Source organism: Stenella coeruleoalba (assembly GCF_951394435.1).
Source record: "Stenella coeruleoalba genome assembly, chromosome: 14".
Classification (NCBI taxonomy): Eukaryota; Metazoa; Chordata; class Mammalia; order Artiodactyla; family Delphinidae; genus Stenella; species Stenella coeruleoalba.
In genome coordinates this window covers 6586318-6602075 of record NC_137160.1, presented here as the reverse complement: position 1 = coordinate 6602075, position 15758 = coordinate 6586318, and the positions used below count along the sequence as shown (strand labels likewise).

At 36.5% G+C, this 15758-nt stretch overlaps 1 protein-coding gene across 1 annotated transcript in view; it reads left to right on the top strand.

Moving 5' to 3' along the window:
• The window catches only part of LOC307196893 (uncharacterized protein), a 965113-nt gene extending 949622 nt beyond the window's left edge, over nucleotides 1-15491 (top strand). Inside the window, exon 13 of the transcript XR_013831268.1 lies at nucleotides 13858-15491. The gene's annotated coding sequence lies outside the window, so the exon portion shown is untranslated. The remainder of the gene's footprint in view (nucleotides 1-13857) is intronic.
• Nucleotides 15492-15758: the final 267 nt, after the last annotated feature.

Sequence of the window (15758 nt, the reverse complement as noted above, 5' to 3'; positions counted from 1 at the left end):
TAGAGTTTTAGTTTTTTCCTCATATAACTAACCGTCTGTGAAAAGATACTTCAGGATCATCTGCATATCTTCATCAACATGTTTCTTTTTTTTTTTTTTTTTTTGGTACGCGAGCCTCTCACCGGTGTGGCCTCTCCCGTTGCGGAGCACAGGCTCCCGGACGCGCAGGCTCAGCGGCCATGGCTCACGGGCCCAGCCGCTCCGCGGCATGTGGGATTTTCCGGGACCGGGGCACGAACCCGAGTCCCCTGCATCGGCAGGCGGACTCCCAACCACTGCGCCACCAGGGAAGCCCAACATGTTTCTTTGAATTGAGCATTCATGAATGGGTTTGCCGGAGCCAACTTTCACAATGATGCCACAAAATGATGTTCTTCTAGAGCATGCATTTCCCACAAATTTGCCTGTCGGCATTCACGTTCTACAGTAAATAAGAGTACTTCCCTAAGTCTCCTTTGAATTAACATTATTCATTTATTTATTATAGCTTTAGAAATGTGAAATCAACAAGTCTAAATAGTTTATAATTAATTAATCATTCTGTTCCTCAAATTGACCCAGATTTGGCTAGATCCTCTGTCCTTTTGACATAGTCCCTTCATTTTTGTAGGAAACCACATTACTTTTCAGCATTACAGAATAATCCACCATTATCTTGTACCTACTCTGACCAGGACTCCTTGGAGAAATGGCTGAATAGTGGGCTGGGGCAAAGAAGTTTTTTTAAATCTTAGAAAAATAGAATATTGTTTAGCAGTAGTTCGATTATTATTTCTAATTTCATAAAAGCCCCACCACTCCATCTAAAGAGGAGGATAATCACATGTCCTGCTGATATTTTGATCATCGGCCATTCCTGAAGAGCAGTTTTGATTAATATGCCACCAAAAATTCACAGCAGAAGAATAACATCTCACTTTAGACTTGTAACAATTTTGACAATTTGATTTTTCAAGGAATACAGCAAGTCAGAAAAATTATGAAGAGGCCAACACCATCTAAAATTATTTTAAATGCCAGTTACCGTCAAGTGTAGTTTCCTGTCTTTTTGCATTAAAATCTATCAAACTGTATGAGACACATGTTCCTTTTCATTATCACATTTTATGCCGTGATTGAGAAAGCAGTTGAATTTTGTCGTTGGTCTATATTATAAAATAAATCAGGGAAGATATAAAAACTTGAGCTTAGACCCTGGGGGCAATCACACTGTCAGAACTCACTCTCAGGTAAGGAAAACCAGTTTATTTCTCTGGAAACCCTGCTGTGTTTTTGAAATCAGCGAAAAGCATCTGAAAACTAAAACTACTATGAGAGTCTTTCCCAATAAGCCCATGAGGTGTGGTCTCGAGGCAGCCACAGCCCCACATATGCCCATCAGACGGCAGAACCCAAGCACAGTCACCTTTGGTGGACAAAACCAACAGGGTACCTGGTCATATCAGGAACAGCACGGACTAAAACTTTATCGACGTATTGTCACTGAACGTGAAATGTTTTGTACCTTAAAAGTATTTGTTTGCCCCAATACTTACAGGTTACTTAGCCTACGTTTTAAAACATCCTATCAAAAAAGGATAAAATCACTAGGAAACTTTAGTTCGACACCGGAAGGAAAGGCCAAACATTTTAAAGATAGCCGTTTCTTCTATTTTTAAACCTGGAAGAAATTCTAGGTTTATGAAACGAAGATGAAATGGGTAGTAATAGCAAGTAAAAATGTGAGAAATAAGAATAATGGAAGGATTTTGGCGCTCCATAACTGTATCAGCAACACTCAAATAGGAGTCCCCCAAATTTCCCTTGTCGGAAATATTTTCCACCTACCACTTGTACACAGTTTCTCTGCCAAGACTATCAAAACTAAACTCATCTTGCCTTTGTTTCCTGCTTGTGTCAATTAGTGCAAGAAGCCCAGGATCTTTACCCTCCACATGTCTATTGCCCAGTCTTCGTACTTCGCAAGCTTCTGAAATCTTTTCACTTTTCTCCCCTCAGAAACTCCGCTCCCCAAATCACCAACCACTACTCTGAACCTGCCCCTGTTGCTGTAACCGAGGTCTCCTTTCAGCCATTGATACTGTCTGTGTTGTTGCTGTTTTTCCCCGTGCAGCCTTCCTACCTGGGCCTGGGAAGAGTCAGTAGTCTCCTTCCGGTAATGCCCCCTTCTTCATAAAAACCCACTGCGATGCATCTGGACTAAACACACTTAACATTGATGAGTTGCAGGCCCCCCAGCACTTCTGCAATAATTGTGCATGTCTGTGTGTGCACGTCAGTATAAGTGTGTGCATTGCCGATGTCTACTTAGTCCTTCCAATACATTTTCTCTTTTCCTTCACCTCTTCTCCCCTAAGGATCGTGCCCTCTACGACGCCTCACACATCCACGTCCATGGTCACACTGCAGCTTTTCATTACCAGTCATAGTAACACCCACATCATCTCATTTTTGAACATTTGACTCTCTATCATCCATTAAACTTCCAGCAAACTTCCTCTGGTAGCTCACCTCCATCAATTATCAACTCCACAAGAACTTCCAGCCTATGTGTTTTCACTTTATCATCCCTCCTATCATAAATTCCCTTCACAGCCTAAAGTCCCTAAACTTCCAAGCTTAAAATCTACGGAGCATTATTATAATTAGTCCCTCGCCTACAACTTAAACCAATGTATTCCTTTGTTTCTTTATGATGTTCTGCTGATACGCCACAGATCTTTTAGGTGTAACTCTCTACGGTTGTCATGGCCTCATAGTAGAACTCTGTTGGGAAAAAATAATCCGGGCAGCTGCTTCTCTATTTCACTTCATGGTCAATAACTTTAGGAAGGCACTTGATGTTCCCCAGCACTCAGTTGATCTTTCCATACTATTTCCACCCCCTTCCCTCTCTGCCCCACCCTTGAGAGTGATGTCCCCTTACCTTCTATCTTTATGAGGATCTCATCCTCACAGGTGTAAAGTGATACCTCATTTTGATTTCCACTTCCCTGATGACAAGTGATAGGGGCATCCACAAAACCTTCCTCAACAGTATCCCTGCTTTAACTGCCTGATGTGCTTCCATGTATCTTCAATGTAGCAAAGTGATCGTTTCAAAACATAGGCCAAATCACGTTATTTCTGGGTTCAAAATACTCCTAAATTTACTCAGAAAAGAATAAGGGCCAAAGTTATTAATATGACCATATTACTTTCCATGTCGGTGTTTTTTTTTATGTTTACCACAAGTTTTATTAAATAAGATCTAACTCACTTCTTTAAAAAATGACCTCATTTAAAATATAAAGTATTTAAAAGATAATATGTTTTTTGTTTGGGTTTTTTTTTTTACATCTTTATTGGAGTATAATTGCTTTACAATGGTGTGTCAGTTTCTGCTTTATAACAAAGTGCATCAGTTATACATATACATATGTTCCCATATCTCTTCCCTCTTGCGTCTCCCTCCCTCCCACCCTCCCTATCCCACCCCTCCAGGTAGTCACAAAGCACTGAGCTGATCTCCCTGTGCTATGCGGCTGCTTCCCACTAGCTATCTACCTTACGTTTGGTAGTGTATATATGTCCATGCCACTCTCTCGCTTTGTCACAGCTTACCTTTCCCCCTCCCCGTATCCTCAAGTCCATTCTCTAGTAGGTCTATGTCTTTATTCCTGTCTTACTCCTAGGTTCTTCATGACATTTTTTTTTCTTAAATTCCATATATATGTGTTAGCATACGGTATTTGTCTTTCTCTTTCTGTTCACTCATGTCTGTTTATTTGTTTACTCGGGTAAAGTCATTTTCTCCTAACTTACCCTTTCAATGTTTTTTCAACACGTAAGAAATTTGTTGAACTCTGTGTCTTGGCATTCGTCCCTTCTGCATGCAATGTTCCCTGACATGATTCAGCTCTGTGAACCAGGCACCTTCTCAGAAAATACTGCACTCCACACCCTATCTAAAATTTCCATCCTTCCCAGTTTGCTAATTCTCTAATTTTTTTTGTTAGCTCTTATCACTGATATTCCATAAATGCTTACTCATTTTTTGCTTACTGTATGCATATTCCTTTAGAATACAAGCCCAATGAGGGTGAAAAACTTATCTGTTTTTTTCACTTCTATATTCCAGCCGTTATTGAAGTACCTGGTCCGTATTTGTTTGTTTCTTCAATTAATTTAAATTGAATAGACAACACTCACTTTATTGTTCTTCTGTTTTAATACTTTAAGCAAAGTCTCATGTGACTGAATGTGCTATACCCCCTATGCAAAACTGAGTATCCCCGCACCAAATTATATACATCTGTCACTTTGGGGAGTTCTACGGACATTGTGAGGCTAAGCATTTACTAGAAAGATTGCCTACGTGGTTTTCTCACGTTACACATGAGGACCACTTGAGCTGTGGACATAGTTTCTAAACCACATTCCACTGTATGAGTGTCTGATAGTGTGGAGACAACCACCAAGAACATTCGATTATTTGTTATTGTTTTGACCTTTCACAACCTTTGTTACTATGAACAAAAATTGCTTAGAAGCTAACCTCAGTCAGCTAAACATAGACTCACACTAACTTTGTCATGGGCCCCGAGATAGTCCTCCAAAACTCTCAGCAAGGAGAAAAATAGTTTTCTAAATTTTAGACATACATTTTAGAACTTCCGGAAGGCAGTGTTCTGTCCTAACTTACCTTCCTCTGTTCCACCCTGTTTATCCCTTTTGAATGTGGTAGTTACAAGGCACTTCCTCTAAATCCAGGGTTCAAACACATGCACAAACATTTTTAATCATCTCCACAAACTACAGACATGTAAGTTTCAACTAGGTAAGGAGTGAAGAGAAAACTGCCCTTTGCCAACAACTCTGAGCGACCTTGAGAACTCTGCAACATAGTTAAAGACTGACCATTCTGAAACTGAAAAGTATTATTTTTAGACGCTGGTAACTTAATTGACAAACTCTCAGACCTTTAAATATTACACTGTAAACATTTTTTTGGGAAAAGATTTTTGCTGGAGGATCCGGCAGGAATTTGCATTGTCTAAAGCTAAGCAATCTCTGCCTGCTTTATTTTGGATGAGGTCTTACTTTTTTCTTTGGATGGGACAGATGTCTGGCTCCACCTTTCTTGGGATTAGGTTAACATCAAGTTGCTGGACTGATGCATAAGAAACTAATCCTGCTATGTACATATGCAATAAGTAAAAAATAAACAAAAAGCATATTCACCACTTTCAAGAGTGTAAAGTGCTTTCACAAGCATTAAATTATTTGTTTTTCTCGTAACAAGCCATACAATTTGTACGGCTGGGATTATTCCTCGCCTAACGTTTAGAGATGAGAAAGTGACAGGCAGAAATTTTGCTAATGTTACACAGGTGGTCAAAGACAATCCTTGCTCAATTAAAATCTGCTTGCTTTGTGAATTAATTTTAAAATTACTTTTAGCAAACACAAGAATATATTCTTTGTATGGAAACATATGGAACAAAAGAAAATTCAGTGTAGGTTATAAAAGAAAGTAAACCAAATGACACACAATTTATGTAAAAATATTTTCAAATTGACCTGGCAGAAAAACATCCTGGTAGCAATTCGTCATCTTGCCCATTTCCTTTCCATAATTCTGCTTCACACACCCCTTTCCACAGCAATTATTTAAGAAGAAAACTGTAGGAAAGCTCTCAGTTTTTAAGTTTGTGAACTAAGTCATTTTAAAGTGATTTAGAAAGTTTATTTTTGAACTAACATGTTGAATACCTCTACAGCTTTTATTGAGATGTTATAGCATAAGAACCTTTGTCCAACTTTGAAAATCTGTGTTGGTTTATTAATTACTGTGGACTTATTCTAAAGTGTTTCACTAACACTTAAGGGACTTTAATGTAGAGTGTCTTGTGAGTTGTGAATTACAGACAATTTTGGGGGGTGGTGTTTATATACGCTTCATTACTCGTCTTCCTAGTTTAGAATATCTTTGAATTACATTCTCACCTCTTTATTAGGTATAAACATGTGAATTTCTGAGCTTTCTTTAGAATTAGACAAAGAACATTAGATAAAACATTTTCATTCTGAGTGATAAACTCATTTCTCTTTTTTTGCACTTTTCTTTTACAAATTAATTAAATTTGTTGCCTGTATGTTTTTTAAAGGTAAAAAAAGGGAAATGTTCTCACAGGCAAAATTCATAGCATTTACTGGGGCAAGTTCTTTGTCAATTTTAATAACAAATATTAAACAAGGGGAGAAAACTGTATTGCTGACATATGCAAGTCAGAATGACACTGAAAGCAGTCAATATTTCTTAGGCATGTTTTATCTGAAAAATATGTGATGAACTCCTAAGTGCCTAATTTATCTCCCCAAGATCAAGCATTTATGCTACAGCAAATCCTCCTTATGTGATAGGGGTTTTAAATGGCAGCAGAATCTAATATGAATACTGATTTGAGAAAATCAGAAAATCAATTTGATTTTTAGATAGTTGGGGATTGTGGTATTAGCTAAGTGTCCATAGGAAGATAATTTAAATCATTTTACCAAGATGTTAAACTTTCTATTTTTATCAACTTGCTTTTTTTATCTTTCAGTAACATGTAACTTACTTACAGGTACTCTCTGCTTTTCTATCACTTAAAAAGTCGTTATATTTTCATTTATTTAAGTGCAGTGAGTTCATATAAGTGATTTGTAAATCATATATTTAAAGCAATACGTTGTGTACGTCACATGGTATTGTAAACACACGGGCATGAATAATGATTTTATAGTAGTCAATACAATAACGATGTTCAACCTTGACAGTATACATCCGTATTTTCAAAGTCAAATTACTTTTTTTCTGAAAATCCCATGATAATTGTTGTGTTTGGTAAGCATGCCACGATGAGCTATTTTAGAGTATTTTCTTTAACAAGCTCAAATGCCCACTTGTGGTCACTCACTCACCTGGATTCTGACCAGGGATTCTCGATTTTGCATGTGCATGTGAATTACCTAGGGAACTTTTCAAAACTCAGATTCAGGATGGGGTCTGAGAGCCTGCATTTCTGACAGCCTCCCGGGGCAATGAAGATGCTGGTCCCCAGGCTGCAGTGGCAGTTAACACAGTCTTCAACACCTTGTTTCTGGTGCTTTGGCTCTTACAAAACGTGTTTCTATCATTAAGTGTATGCAGATAACCAGATTATTTTAAATCTTGTATATTTTAGAGAAGGCTATTGGTATTAAACTGGCCCGTTTACCTTTTATTTTCCATCCTTGTATTTTTGGTTAGTCTTTTTTTTTTGTATTGATGTAAATCATTTTTACCACAGATAGTTGAATTTGCTTCTAAAATTCCATTAATCCTCGCTTTACATTTTATTTTTCATCTGATAAAATAAAAATTAACTTTTGCCCCACACACCTACAGTCAATTAATCTTCAACAAGGAGGCAAGAACATACGATGAGAAAAAGACAGTCTCTTCAGCAAGCAGTGCTGGGAAAGTTGGACAGCCTCATGTAAATCAATGAAGTTAGAACACACCTTCTCACCATACACAAAAATAAACTCAAAATGGCTTAAGGACTTAAACATAAGACCATAAAACTGCTAGAAGAGAACATAGGCAAAACACTGTCTGACATAAATCGTACCAATGTTTTCTTAGGTCAGTCTCCCAAAACAATAGAAATAAAAACAAAAATCAACAAATGGGACCTAATCAAACTTACAAGCTTTTCACAGCAAGGGAAACCATAAACAAAACAAAAAGAATCTACAGAACGGGAAAAAATATTTGCAAACAATGCAACTGACAAGGGCTTAATTTCCAAAATATAAAACAGCTCATACAACTCAACAACAAAAAACCAAACAGCCCAACTGAAAAATGGGGAGAAGACCTAAATAGACATTTCTCCAGAGAAGACATACAGATGGCCAATAGGCACATGAAAACCTGCTCAACATCACTAATTATTAGAGAAATGCAAATCAAAACTACAATGAGGTACCACCTCACACCGGTCAGAACAGCCATTATTAAAAAGTCTACAAGTAACAAATTCTGGAGACAGTGCAGAGAAAAGGGAACCCTCCTACACTGTTGGTGGGAATGTAAGTTGGTGCAGCCACTTACATTACAGTAAGTTGGTGGAGAACAGTATGGAGCTTCCTCAGAAAACTAAAAATAGAACTACCCAGCAATCCCACTCCTGGGCATATATCCAGATAAAACTGTAATTCACAAAGATTCATGCACCCCTATATTCATAGTAGCACTATTGACAATAGTGCCAAGACTTGGAAACAACCTAAATGTGCATCAACAGATAAATGGATAAAGAAGATGTAGTACATATATATATATAACGGAATAATACTCAACCATAAAAAAGAACAAAATAATGCCATTTGCAGCAACATGGATGCACCTAGAGATTATCATACTAAGTAAGGAAGAAAAAGACAAATATGATATCACTTATATGGGGACTCTAAAATAGGATACAAATGAACCTATCTATGGAACTGAAACAGAATCATGGACACAGAGAATAGACTGATGGTTGCCAAGCGGGGAGGGGTGTGGGTTGGGAGTTTGGGATTAGCAGATGCAAACTGATATATACAGAATGGATAAAAAACAAGGTCCTACTGTACAGCAAGGAAACTATATTCAATATCCTGTGAGAAACCATAATGGACAAGAATATGAAAAAGAATATGTGTGTGTATATATATATATATGTATAACTGAGTCACTGCGCTACAGTGGTAATAAACACAACCTTGAAAATCAAATATACTTCAATGAAGAAGGAAGAAACTAAAGAAAATTAACTTTTGAAGTAGGCATCATTAGAATATTATAAATTTTTACAGGCTAATAATTTGAAACACCTTAAATGACAGTATATTAATGGTCTATAAACTTGAACGTGATTTCCAGTATTCCATAGCAGACTAAATGGTGTACAGGGCTACAGAGATTTACATAATATTTTATTATATTAAAGCAATATCTTGAAATGCTTTATTTTCATTTGGAAATCATAGCCCTTATATTTAAACCAGGAGAAGAATATAAATTTGCATTATATTCATAGCTAGAAGTAACCTATTTATGGAGGAGGTGAAATTTGAGGAGTTAAAAATTTAAGAAATATCCTTCCTATATCAGGTAGCACTGTGAGATATTAATGTGAGGGTCTAACTGCTGCTGTTAGATGATGATGTTATTCTATTATTATAGGTTGAGATAAAGCAGACTGACCACAACTATGTAAATATCTAACACTGCAATAATGTCTAGTAATTTAGTAATTTATAATAAATGACCAAATCAGTTATTTCATAAAAGGTAGGCAATTCATGTTTTCCCTTATATTCTTTTATGGTAGAAAATACAATATTCCATTATTTATATACTTATATATCAAAATGCTGATTTATTGGCTATTCATTAAATTAACATATTTGATTATGAACACTAAAAGATAACATTTCAAATTGTCGTGCTTATTTCTGAAATGAAATCTCACATTATTTTCATATATTTCTCTATCAATTAATTTATCCTCTATGAGGCACATTTTATTTTTTAATAATAACAGCACACGTTGGTGTTTGACCTTTCATAGAAACTATTAAAACTACCTAACAGTGCTTCTGGATACTGCTTCTCTGATGGTTCTTGAAAAAGAGTCTTCTTTCTTTTCATTTAAAATTCATTTGTCTCCTTGGTCATATCCTGTAAACTTTCTGGGAGTGAAAACTGCAAAATGTCATCTGTAATTGCTCGTTAAACATCCTTGGATTTATTTAATTGTTCTAAAAATGCATCTCTTTTCTATTCCATTCTTCCTGATATAATTGGTATGGTTATTATGAATTAAGAACAGTGACGGTATACTCAGTTACTGTAGATTATTCACAAGTCAACACCTGGGTGATTTGTGTTTCCCAGTTAAAAATAGAAGACTATCACCAACAGGTGAAAATAATTCAAATTTATGAAGTGAATATATATCTATCAACAGCAATCCTACTGCCAAATTGTGATAAAACTTCTCACCATGAACGAATCAGCAAAAAGTATGCTCAGATGTAAATCAGAAAAGAATCAAGTATTTTTATTTATTACATAATTAGATTAGAAGAATCCTTTAACTTTTGTCATCTGATTTGTGGGAATGGAAATACTTCATTTTATCAAAAAGCAAAAATTGAGGAAAGAAAATTCAAAATAACTTAAAAGGAAATATAACCTTTAGAATATATGATGTTAAGGATACGGACAGTCACAAAATCAAATCTTAGGTTATACACATTTCATGGACTGAAATTTGTTTTGGATCTGGAAGTACAGCATACTATCCTGCAGTTGGAATTACAATATAACTGTAGGGATACATTTCAGAATAGAAAAACTGTTGAGAGCAAATATGGAATATAAAATATACTGTATAAACATTCAAGCTATTTTATTCTAATTAGGTTATATCCAAATAATTCTATCTTTTGATAAATTTAATCTTTCATTTTCCCTCTGAAAGCTTTTAGAGGTAAGTCTTCAGCATTCTTTTTATCATACTGAGCAGTTAAAAATTATTCTTTACTCATCTTCCTGGAAATACCCTTCAGGAATTATGCCAAGCAAGTTTGCGATTAATTATTAAATGTAAATGATTTTGTTTGTCATAAAAAGCAACATCAGTAAGTGCTCAGTGGATTTTAATGACGACTTGCTACTTAAAAGAGCTTAAATGGTGTTACCAAGAATTCAGTGAAAAACTGCATCAATGTCTTATATAATCACTGCAGTACTTGAAAAATGTATCCCAACTCAAGCCTTCTGAAAGGCCTCATCATTATTTCTCCATATTCAAGGAGGTGTGCGTTTCTAAGGGTGATTCTGGCTAGGAATTCTATCTTCACCTTGATTCTCTACATCACTGCTGTACCATCTATCATGGAAGCCTCTTGCCATCGCTCTGCCTCGTGTCAGCTGGAATGTGGAACTTAAATTCCTCCTTGTGGTCTCCCACATGAGGTTCACCACCACAGTACACAAACAACAGCATTAACTAAAGCTGAGGGTCAGATATCACTGCCCCTGAAAACTCTCGAGGCAGTCCGGAGTGTGATTATTTTCCCTGAGCCCCGGCCAAAATACACCTGCAGTTTTACTTGACATAGCAATTCAGTTCATTCACAGTTTACCTCCAAACTCAAGACTAAGATCACCTGTTCCTGTGCACCGACATATTAAATAGCTCTGTTCAAAGAAGGGCCACCCGTGAGTCCAAGGTTGGCTCCCGCAGGGTCACTACTAGTTCTTTACTCTTTCTTTTCTTTTTATTTATTTGTTTTGCGGTACGCGGGCCTCTCACTGTTGTGGCCTCTCCCGTTGCAGAGCACAGGCCCAGCGGCCATGGCTCACGGGCCTAGCCGCTCCGCGGCATGTGGGATCTTCCTGTACCGGGGCACGAACCCGCATCCCCTGCCTCGGCAGGCGGACTCTCAACCACTGTGCTACCAGGGAAGCCCTTTCCTCTTTCTTTTCTTGACACGTGAACTTGTGTTGCTCTGCTCCTCTTCTTGGGGAATGAACGGGGTCGAAGTGTGTGATGTTTGCATTAGGATACGACTTTAGGAGGGAGTTCAGGGCCTCGCTCCGTGTGTCTTATTTATTCCTGGGCCCACTGTACCCCCTCCTTTTTCCTAAGTGAGTGACAGCGTGCCCTTGTGGTCACATTGGAGAACTGTCTTTGTCTACAGAGGGTCACATGGACAAGAGTAAGGAGAGAGTTGTCCATCTTTTGTGTTCACCACCTCACACAAATTACATATACACTCTGTATTTACATTTCTATCTTACATATGCACGGTTACAGTTATCTTTAGTTATATAGTTTTTCTGGTGTTGTATTGTTTGTGGGGAAGGTATAATTTGAAGAAGGAAAGGAGACTTGGGAACCAGTTGTAATTTCTGTGCTCATAACATTTCCTTAAATCTACGCCCAAGGTATTAAATTTGACTCGTGGTTTGATCAAGGCTGTGATTGTTTAAAGTCCCTTTAAAACAGTTCTGTTTTTCTGCCATCCAAATGACCTCTGATTCATGGAGGTTAGCATAGGGTCATAAGGAAGAATATACATAGAGCTGACTCCTTATAAAGCAGAAACTAACACACCACTGTAAAGCGATTATACTCCAATAAAGATGTTAAAAAAAAGAATAGCTCTTTGGATAGGGATTTATTACTGATCCTAATCGTTAAAGTGATGCTATTAGGGAAATGGGTGTGAATGAAGTATAAATGCCAATGTGTTAATTAGAAATGATAAGTACAGAAATGAACAATTTAATTTTCTAGTGTTAAATGCTACAGCATGTTGAGTCTGTATAACTTTGCCCTATTATTTTTAAATACCACATATCAAATAAAAGTCAACGATTTAATAAAAGGTTCAAAATTTATCACAGTGCTTAGCAGGAATACATATTAAACAATTCTTTTTATTTTTGTTAATGTTGAATAATTTTATATTGTCATGTTATATTCTCTCACGATGGTCTTTTTCCCATGCCCCTTTCTATTCTGAATACGTTTTTCTTAAAAGATTTGATACTATTTTAACAACCAATATCCATGATTAACCTGTGTTTACTCTGCATTATACCTCTTAATTTGCATCCTTGGATTATTTCTTGCCCGATAATTTTGCCAACTGCAGTTTACTTTTATTCACTTTTGTAATATAAACTGAAACATTAGAACATGTAAACTTTTGTTCTGGTAAGTTGTTTGTCTCTGTGGAAAATCATCTCTTTTATTTTGTGTGTTACCACGAGATGATTTTCCTCATTAATTTCTGTGTTATAAAGTGACACCAAAAAGAAACTTGGCCTCAGATGTAAAATGGCTCCAGATCAAGACTCCGGCTCCCCGGGCCAGCAAGAGTGAGATTAGGTGTTTTGCTCTTGAAAGGACAAAGAAGAGAGAGAAAGATGGAGAAATGGGGGAGGAAAGGAATCACTCTTTGTAAAGCCAGGGAAATTCCATTCTAGCGAGGTAAGATTCAACATCATGACTAGATGAAAAATGATTACAGTTCCACTAAATTACATAAAAAGCATATATTTTTTTCAAATAGGTGCTGAAATGAGGCTTGTTGAAAACCACAGCCCTGGACTGAGATGTGCTCTCCAGTGGTCAGTGACTGATTATTAGTGTCAGTGGCGGAAGAACAGGAAGTTATCCCGGGGCTCAGATTGGAGCAGTGCAGGGGACTGGCTGAGCAGTAGAGGAACCTGCAGGGTTTGCCACCCACGCGCACCACCCACCCCTGTCACTGCCTTTGCCCGAATTTGGAGGCATCTATGAATTTTGGTCCTGTTTTGAGGCTTTACCACTTTCTCAGTAAGCAGAACTGAGACCAGAGATAATCCTATTCTTTCTTAGACTATTCAATAATCAATTCATTCTCTGCTGAGTATCTCTTTTCCCAACGAGACATCTGTATCATCTTTTCCCAAAGAGATATGTGTATCATCTCTTTTCCCAAAGAGATATGTGTATCATCTCTTTTCCCAAAGAGATATGTGTATCATCTCTTTTCCCAAAGAGATATTTGTATCATCTCTTTTATGTTTTTTTTTCTTTTAGTGAATACATGGACTGCTTTATTATCTAGAAGAGCGCTAACTAAGTTATAGTAATGAAGGATATAAATATGCCCTACGTGACAGACACTGTTGATTGCTACCCAAAGGAATAAAGTATGGGGGGTAATGTGCCCAGACTCAGGTGATATGACTGGCTCAGTTTCATCATAATCTAACAATTTTGTTCCTTTGTTTACCAGCCTCCCTTGCAGCCCCGCATAGTCACATGATCCAGTCCTGGCCATGAGATGTTCAGGGAAATCTGCTAGGAGGCTTTTAGGATTTTTGTGTACCTGCTAAAAGGAAACAGACACAAGAGGTATGGCCCCTTTCTTCAGCTTTCTGATTTGAGTAAGGCATTTTGTAGCTGACTGAAGCTTCAGAAGCAATCTTGTGACCATAATACCTTAATTCAACAACCATTGCTTTTCTTAAATTGCTGCAATAGCCTTTGGAAATTCCCTACTGCAACACTTTGTCTACAGTTGTCCTGGGCACTCACATTAGGACTATCAGTAGAATTCAACCAGAGCTTTCTAACAGTTGTTTTTCTACAGGCATTAGTACTTGATTCCTTGAATTTGTTGGAAATGAATGATGCACATAACTAATTCTGATATAATTCAGGTTGTTTTTTAAAAAAAACAAACAAAAAAAACCCACTGTTGCTTCTTTACTGAGAAGTCAATAACATATCCAGAATACGGAACATTCTGGTTTCCTTTTCATACTAAACCAGGAATAGAACTTTATTGAGAAAGAAACATTACATATTCTTAAAAATATATTTCATTATTTTTCTCAGTCAGATCTTGAGAGGGTCTGTAGCAGAGCACTCAAAGGGAATTCTCAGATGAATATATGCAGTCCAGTATTTCTGAGATGCTAGCTGAACTGATCTAAATGCTTTAAACAACCTATTATTTATTATATTCCAATTATTTAAATTCATAAAAGATGTTAACTATAGCCATGTTCTCTGTCCCAAGTAATTAATGCATAGACATTACCAAATTAATGCATAGATATTACCAAACTCCTTACTGAAGTATAAAACAAATGCAATCCTCTTATTCTGCCTGGACTAATCTAGGCTGATAGATTGTCAATGAGGAGACACACACTTTTCTAACATTTTGCAAAATAATCTGTGTTGCTTCAATTATTAATCAGATGTGATAACTATTTCAATTGCAAAATTACTTTTGTAACTATGATGAATTTAATATTTACCTTTAGAAATGTAGGGCAACTTTATAATGGAATTTATACAAAATTGTTGATTTTTTGACACACGGTGAAATTCTACAAAGTATAGGATTAGACCCAATGTGTGTCTTTGGACCTGTTACATAAGATTGTCCTGTGCTCCTGACTTGGACAAGAAGGGAGGAAGAAATGAGGGGAAGCAAAGGTAGAGACGTAGTGTGAAGGAGGGGAAAATGCTCTTGTGTTCAGTGTGTGACAGAAGTTATGTTCAGCACTTTACACACATTATGTTCCCTAACAATTAGCCTATGAGATTGGGTTTGTCCTTCTTACTCTTAGAAAACTGAAGTTCTTAGAGGGTAAATTTCTTACTGGTATCTTAAAGTAACCAGAAGTCATTATCAATGGATTATTTATAAACAAGTGTACTGCTAAAATCTATGCTGTTTTTAACTACTGCTTGACTAATTCAAATTTTCCAAAAACTAAATTTAAGAAAATAAATCAATATATTTTATCCTAATGGAACAATATGGATTACAGTCTCAGTTCTAAATAATTTTATACATTATATTAGGAAAAGGGTATTTTAAATTATTTTCCTATGATGATTCTCCCAAACTGCATGAGTTGAAGTTTAAAGCACAAAGTTCATCTTTCAAAGATTTTATTAACTTAGATACTATAAATTAATCATATCATGAAGTTTAACATATTATAAGGGAATTATCTTTGAAGATACTGTGTAGTGTACCATGGACGATCAGCAAGTGAGAAATTGCAATTTAATAGGGGTGTGTCATACTAACATTGCAATTTGCTCAAATATTTGTATTGCTTATTCCTTAGTTAACATATTAGATAATCATTGAACTTAGTATTCAAGTCATCT